The 8,344-nt window shown below is 38.8% G+C and overlaps 1 long non-coding RNA gene across 3 annotated transcripts in view; it reads left to right on the top strand.

Moving 5' to 3' along the window:
- LOC116597858 overlaps positions 1–8,344 on the top strand; it is a 60,619-nt gene continuing 52,275 nt past the window's right edge. For all 3 annotated transcript variants that reach the window (XR_004288815.1, XR_004288814.1, XR_004288816.1), the window contains exons 1-2: positions 1–1,737; positions 5,227–5,378. This is a non-coding gene — a long non-coding RNA (uncharacterized LOC116597858). The remainder of the gene's footprint in view (positions 1,738–5,226; positions 5,379–8,344) is intronic.

The following is an 8,344-nucleotide window of genomic DNA, read 5'->3' as shown; positions in this document are numbered from 1 at the left end:
AATAGCTGGGACCATCCAAGTACAAACCACCTTTAATGTAGAAGCTACCTATTTATATGGTACTTGTTCAATGCATAAGTCTGCCAGAAAGGAAAGCATCTTCCTCTCCATTTTTGGAAAAAAAAAATGGTTATAGAAAAGGTGGGTAATTTTTTAGCAAACAACAGTTACCATGGTAAACTTTTCTTACCCCTGTAGAAATTAAGATCAGAAAACAAGGAGGAACCAAGGAGATGAGTCGTCCCTGCAAGCAAAATTGCCCAATAGATAATTCTGGCCCCTTCTTGTAGGAGGCAGGGATCATGCATGCAGGGGCTGAAAAGAACAGAAGCTGATGCTTCTCCCTTTGTGTAGGAGTCATTAACCTAAAAGTAAGCCTTGAACCTGAGTGGAAAAGATGATAGAAGACACTGGTGAGAATTTTATATCTTTTAGGCCCATATTTTATAATGCTACCATCTTCTAGCTAGGGACAACTGTATAACCCCCAGAAAGCCACATGTCACAGAGATGTCTGCTGATGCAGGGAGACCCAGCTCGATTAGGCTGGGCTGGTGGCAGTACTGTCGTTGGTGAGTAGCATTGTGGAGGTGAGTGTGAGAAACTTACCCACTATCCTAGTGACAGGGCAGAGCCAGAAATAAATGCCCCAAGTGCCAGTTCAAGTCCTCAAAGAGGAAAAGAAGTTGTTTGGACTCAAAGGAGTTGAAGGCTTGGATGCTACGAGTAAATTCAGTCTTGTTTGCTTTCCCACACCTTACGAAGGTTTTTATGGAAGGTGAGTAAGAGACTGCCTTTTCCCTCTCAGGGATGCCCTATACGGTGCTGCCAGGCACTACCTAGATGCCCTTGTTGGCTGGAATCTGGATGCTGATGGCTCACAGCTGTGTCCTCCTTTAGGCATTGTCCTTGGCTCAAGGAAGCTGCCTCACCCAAGGTTATGCCTTCTTCCTGTGACACAGCACAAATCCAACGTCTGGGCAATGCAGGATGCAAGGGCTCGTCCCCCTGGCCTTAATTCAGGACATATCTAAAGAGCCATTCCACCTTCAGAGATCCTCATGAGATTCCCTGAGGCTGTGGGGCTGTTTTTGTAATTACTACATCACAGGTCAGCTCCTCTTCTCATGTGTCTTGGATCAGTACTAATCCCTAACAAATTAATTTAAATGTTTGAGTCCTAGTTTGATGTTAAAACACTTTACTAGATTCTATAAAAATCAAAATTATGATGTGGTCTCTGCCTTCAGGGAGATTTTAATGTATAGAAATGATAAATGACTATAAAATATAATACAAGGCTGCATGGCCTGAGTATAAGGTGCTAAGGCATTCATTCACCAAAGTGTCGGCGCCTACTCTGTGTTTTGTGTAGCAGTATGGTGACAGATAAAATAGGCCCCGCTATTAAGGAATTCAGTGTGCTGGGGGAGGGGAAAATCTATTCTTGACAGGAGTTTCTTCACTGAGGCTCCATTTGTTTGTTTGTTTGTTTAAGTCTCCACTAATGTCCAAAAAGAATTTGAGTTGGATCATAAAAAGTAATTAAGTATTTCATGAAGGGTTGGGGTGTGATGGAGTGGGAGGAAAATTCCAGGTTGAAGTACTAACATGAAGGCAGTAAATAAGAGACCATTTTCTCACAGTGGTTTCTGATAGGGCCTTCAGAGTATAGCAGTTCAAAGAATGCTTACCTGACAAATGGAATCCGAAGTTGGCAGAGGCCTGAAGACAAAGGTAAGGAATTATGGCTTTGTGTAGTATGAAGCATAAATATTTTTTCTAGTTTATCTCCTATACTTATTTATAACATCATTGTCTATCTCACAGTCTCTGTCTCACATCCTTTCATTGTTTGTTGATAGTGATATCACAGTCCCTATTTTTCATATCCTCGTTTTATGAATTTCACTTTCATTCACTTCTATTCGTCTTCATCCTTGGCCATGTTTGTCATCTCTCTTTAAGAAACAATATGGTGTTTTAAACCACCTAGCTTTGGGGAAAGGCAATACATAAGAGTAGACAACTGATAGGGCCTTTGGATTCAGGCACAACAGCCTCACTCAGGTGTGGCCTGGGGAGAGCACAGTGGGGGCGGTCTTCCCATTGGCACAGTTTGGGTGGTGTGCACTGTCATCTATTTTGGGTTGAAAGACAAATATGTTGCTTAAGATTATATGTAGATTCACTAGCAGAGACATATGTTTGGATTTGTTGACCAGGAGCTTGAAAGGAGAAAAGTTAGAAAAATGAGACAAAGAAGCCTGGAGAAGAAACCTGTGAGCTGGCATGTTAACGTGGGTGTGACGTGTGAAAAACTTTGGTTCACATAATCAGTGGACCAGAGAGAGTCTACTAGTGAAGGGGCCCCAAACAATCTTATAGAGTAACTTAGTTGACAATAGCCAGTGTGGATCAAAATCCACCTCAATGTTGTACAAAGGGCTTATACAGGAGAAGCTATGGAGGCAAGGATGTAGTCTATATGGGCCCAAAAACATGGTTATCAGTCACCAGGTAGACCTAGTACTGCTGCTAATTATCTAAACTGATAGCAGTAACACTAGGGCTGATCTTCTAATAAGGCACCATCCCATGAGGGGACCAACCAACCAAAGTTGATTACGTCGTGTCCATTCCATCTTGGAACACAGAAATTTATTTCGAGTAGAGTTCTCTATGTGATTGCCTTTCCTGCCCACTAGGCTCATTAACAGCACCATTTTCAAGGGCAAACATGCCAACATGTGATCCTACATAAATTGCACTGGACCAAACAAAGCACTTTTCAGCAAATGAGATGTGACAATAGGCACCTGACAATGAGGTTTACTGGTCCTATCATATATCCTATCACTGGATTCTGCTAGTCTGATGGAATGGCTTTTTTTTTTTTAAGATTTTATTTATTTATTTGACAGACAGAGATCACAAGTAGGGAGAGAGGCAGGCAGAGAGAGAGAGAGGAGAAAGCAGGCTCCCCGTGGAGCAGAGAGCCTGACGCGGGGCTCGATCCCAGGACCCCGAGATCACAACCCGAGCCGAAGGCAGAAGCTTAGCCAACTGAGCCACCCAGGCACCCCGATGGAATGACTTTTTGAAGGTACAACTAAGGTGGCAACTTGGAAGTTATACTCTATGAGGATATGGTACACATCTTCATTCTCCAGGATGAAGAATACTCCTTATATCATCAACCATTATATAATGTTGTGTTCCCTAGAGGGAAGACTACATGCATCTGGCAAGTAAGGGTTGCAAGAATGAGAGACTCTGCTTATCACTCCCAGTGACCACTTGGGAAATCTCTACTTCTATCCCCACAACTCTAGGTTCTGTGGTTCTAATGGTTGTGATTCTCAGAGAAGGGATGCTTTTACAGGAGCTCCACTAAGCTTTAGCTGGACTGCCCCATGGTTACTTTAGGTTCTTTGTGCCGGGAATCCAGTAGACCAAAAAAAAAAAAAAAAAAAAAAAAATCCACATCCTGTCAGGAGTAATTGTCCCTGATCATCAGGAGAAGGTAGGGCTGCTGTTAATAATACAAGCAGACAAAAATACACTTGTTACCCAGGTGATCTGCTGGGGAAAGTGGAAGGTGGAAGGGAGCTCTCGGCATTCTCCACACCAATTTTTATGGTAAATAGACATGAGCGAAAGCCACATCCTGAGAAAGTCACAGCAACTAGGGGCCCAGACGTCCTCGTCTCTGAGGGGAGCCTGGATCCTTCTGCCAACTAAGTGAGGAAGACCAGCTGATATGATAGTCGAAGGTGAGCAGAATTTAGTAGTGGGGTTAATAGATGAGGGAGACTCTACATATCAGATGCATCCTGGGGAAGAGCTGCAGGGGACACTGTAACTTGTCCTACTAAACTCCTCATAAAGCTTTCCTAGGAAAGGCTGCCAGTTACAGTCCTGGAGTCATTCCCTTGTGGAGGCAATATACTATGTGGAGCAAGTGGAACTGAGTCGTACAGGAATGGATTATAGTGAATACATTTGGACACTTTGTAGATTCCCCTGCAAAGTCAAGTCTTCATGATCTCAGATGCTGGTAGTGTTTGCTAACAACTTACAGTTGCATGCAACTCTGGGAATTGACCTCAAGCTGCCTTGCCCAAGTCTATGCACCTGTTCCTGGCTGCAGCTATATCCAGTGATTGATTATTGTGGGCTGTGTTCCCCAATGTGGGACATCTTTGTAGGATCATCTCAGTGATCATTGAGAGATCACTGTGGCATTGACTGTAGCTACTATTTCAACTCTATTTCATTTTAACTTCTCCCTCTGCCTGGTCTCATCTCCCTTGCTCCTTCACAGATATTGATTCTAAGAACAATCCCAGTAAATGTCTTGTATGCAAATCCAGGAGGAACTTTACCTGCAAGAGTGGGGTAAATTCATAAACCTAAGTTGCTAGGAAAGGGAGATCCTGAGACCATCTTTATTCCAATAACCTCCTTAAGGGATTTTGTTTGTATGATGCTGATTGTAGAAGATAGTTAAACTCCACATAAAACAAGAATTCAGAATTCACAGGAGGCGATTTCATAAGAAGGGAACAAAAATGAAGGAGTAAAAAAAAAAATAAAAAGAGGAAACCTGATGAACATGAGAGTGAAAGCAAGGGAAAGACTTCTTGTTGAAACCAGTGAAGGGACTGAGTTTTGCATCCAGATTAATGGGAAGAGGTAGGCACATGTAGACATAGGATCTTTGCCTCCTCTGCCAACCTGGGGACTTGTACGGATCTTCAAAATCAGGACTTTGATGGGCAGAAAAATCCATGACAGATAAGTAATTACAAAATACATTTGAGGGGGATGCCTGGGTGGCTCAGTTGGTTAAGCAGCTGTCTTCAACTCAGGTCACGATCTCAGGGTCCTGGGATGGGCCTGTGACAGGCTTCCTGCTCAGTGGGAAGTCTACTTGTCCCTCTGCCCCTCCCCCAGCTTGTACACACTCTCTCTCTCTCCCTCAAGTAAATAAATAAAATCTTAAAAAGCAAACAAAACAAACAAAACACCCCCCCAAAACTCAAAATACATTTGATGTAGCAAGTCATATTTTTCTTTTAGGGTTGATTTTTTTTCTTACACTAGTATCTCTTCCTTCCTAAATGTATTCTTTTCTATTTAATTATTTGCTGTTCATTGTGATTTATCAGCAGTTCTATTATAAATTATAGGGGTAATCTTTGACTTTGCTTTCTCTCAAAGGCTACATCAAATACATCTGGAAATTTCACTGGTTCTACATTTAAAATATCTTCAGAATTTAGAAAGTTCTTCAGACAAAAGGAATATGAGACCAACCATAAACTTTGATATACATCAAGAAATGAAGAACATTAGAACTGGAATCAAGCAAGGTAACATCAAATTAATTTCTCTTATTTTAATTGCTTCAAAAGATAACTGCCTAAGGCAAAAATAGTAATGTATTATACATTTATCACAAATTTAAATATAAAATGTATGACAACAACAGCATATGGAAGAGAGGAAAAGTGTATATAGTATTTTAGGGTTCCTATACTATATACAAAGTGATACATTATTTTAAGGCAGATCCTAATTAAAGTGCATATTTAAAAACCTACAGCAACCATTAAAAATTATATAAAAAGACATATACTCCTATAGTAGAGGTAAATTAAAATTAAAAAAAAAACAAAACACTTCATGATTCAAAAGTAGGGGAAAAAAGAGGACAAAAGAAGCAAAGGACAGATAGAACGTTAGAGAACAGTTAGCAAGATGATAGAGTTTGACCTAACCACAGATTAATATCATTAAATATAAATAGGATAAACACACTACAGTCTCAGATTGTCAAACTAGATAAGAAAACAAGATGAAACTATATGCTTCTACAAGAAAACCATTTTAAATGTAGGACATAGTTAAGTTAAAAGTAGAAATGGAAAAAGACATACCATGAAAACACGTAATAACAACAACAAAAAGCTAGAGTAGCTATATTATAGTGGACAAAATAGACTTTAAAGAATATTACCAGGAACAAAGAGGGACATTATATAATGTTAAAGAGGTCAGTTCTCCAAGAAAACATTATAACCCTACATGTGTATGCATCTAACAACAGAATTTCAAAATACATAGAACAAAAAAAAAATTATGGTAAGAAAAGAGAAATTCACAGTTATGGTTGGAGATGTCAGTACTCTCCTGAGTCATTGATAATTAAATAGAAAATTAGTAAGTATATAAAACACTTGAACATTATTGAAAAGTTGAGCTAATTAATATTTATAGAACACTCCACTCAACCGCCGAATGCACATTTTTTCCAAGTTCAAATGGAACATTCATTAATATAGACCATCTTCTAGGTCATACAACAATCCTTCATACATTAATTTACTTAAGTGAATTAAAGTAATATAAAGTATGCTTCAGACTTTAATAGTTAATCTAGAAATCAACAACAGGAAGGTGTATACAAAGTCCCCAAATATTTGAGAATAAAACTAGTTACTTCTAAATAACCTATGAGTCAAAAGAGGAAATCAGAAGAAAGGTTAGAAAATATTTTGTACTGAATGAAAATAAGACCCAGTGCATCAATTTGTGGGATAGCACTGAAGCAGTGCTTAGAGAGAGATACTTCTATCATTTGATGCGTATAGTAAAAATGCAATCAGAATTTAAATCCTGCTCAGTTCTACTTACGATCTATAACTCTTCTTCACTCGGATTATTGCAAAGCACCTAACTGATTTCCTTACTTCTGCTCTTGCCCACTACAGTCTGTTCTCAATGCAGCAGCCAAAGCTGCTGATTTAAATCCCATGTCAGATCATGTCACTCCTAATCCTACACTAGCTATTCATTTTTCTCAGTGTAAACATGAAAGACTATATGAAGCTAACTTGACATTATATGTTTTGGCCACTTTACCTCTCTGACCTCATTATTGGTTCTCCTCCCCGACCTCGCCAAAGCCAACCTTACTTAACTCCATTCAGCCACATAACTTCCTTGCTTATCTCAAGCATATCAGGCACACTTCTGTCTTGGGCCTATGCACTCTTTGTGCTCTGTCTAGAACAGTCTTCCCTCCAAAAACCACATGGTTAACTCTTTCACTTCCTTCAGTTCTTTTCTTAAGTATGTTCTTCTTAATAAGGACTCTCTTAATCATCCTGTTCTAAACTGTAGCCTGCCTCTGTCATTCCTGTAGCACCAATCCTGCCCTGTTTTTTTTTTTTCCCCCATAGCATTTATCACTTTCTAGCATACTATGTTATTTTCCTGTTTTGGCTTATTTTTATCATCTGTGCCCCACTAGGAAATAAACTCCTTGAGGACAGTGATTTTTATACTGGCATATAAAAATGCACTAAGTAAATAATTTGAGGGATTAAGGGGAGGAAGGACACAGGGACAGGGGATAAGGGAGAAAGATGAAAAAAAATCGAGGGGGATAATAAATCTTTTACAATTTCATTTTGCTAATATTTAAAGATAGATTTTATGTTTGAAGTTTTGGTAAACTACTCCAAACTACTTGTTATAGAACATATACCTACTCTAAAATATTCAATGCCAAAACTTTTCTCTCTCTTGCTTTTTTTTTTTTAACCAAGTAAATTTTATTCACAAGTGAGCCATAAAGTATGAACCTTTTTTCCCTCTTAATACTTGTTTATTTCTGTGGTAAGCCCTTTAGAAATCCACTTACGGCAATTTTCATATTTCTTCCCACTTCTCTACAAGAGATTGTATTTTTTTCTGGATTTTAAGTGTGATGTTTTTGTGAGTAAACATCGGATTCATAAAGTGGACCGGGTTTGGCTGTGTGTATGTCCACATGCCCAGGAAACTACATTTCAATGTATGTGTGTATTTAGTTACAGGGGGATCTCCATTCATGTTTTGATTTTTAAAAAGTTTGAAATATTCATTGATTGTGTTTAGAAGGCAATTTAGAGGTTAAGAATGTGTGCCTTGGAATCAGACTCCCTGAGTGTGATTCCTGGCTCTGCTCCTTACTAGTTGTGCAATTTGAGCATATGACTTACCATTCTGAGCCTCTGTTTCCTGTATAAAATGGGGATGCTAATACTGAGTTGGTTTGTTCTTTGTGTGTACAAAAAAAGATAATCCATACACAAGGCTTAGCAGTGTATATAAAACTTAGTATTCGAATGGCAATTATAATCATAATATTTGTAAAATCCCATTTTTAAATAAGTTATTTAAAATTTGCAATAGTTTCCTTTTAAAATGTCATCCATACTGGATTAATTCCCAGACTATATGAGATAGCATGGTGAAATATCAAAATATACAAATAAATTATATTGTACAC

The sequence above is a fragment of the Mustela erminea genome, chromosome 8 (assembly GCF_009829155.1).
Source record: "Mustela erminea isolate mMusErm1 chromosome 8, mMusErm1.Pri, whole genome shotgun sequence".
Taxonomy (NCBI): Eukaryota; Metazoa; Chordata; class Mammalia; order Carnivora; family Mustelidae; genus Mustela; species Mustela erminea.
This window is presented reverse-complemented; position numbering and strand designations above follow the sequence as displayed.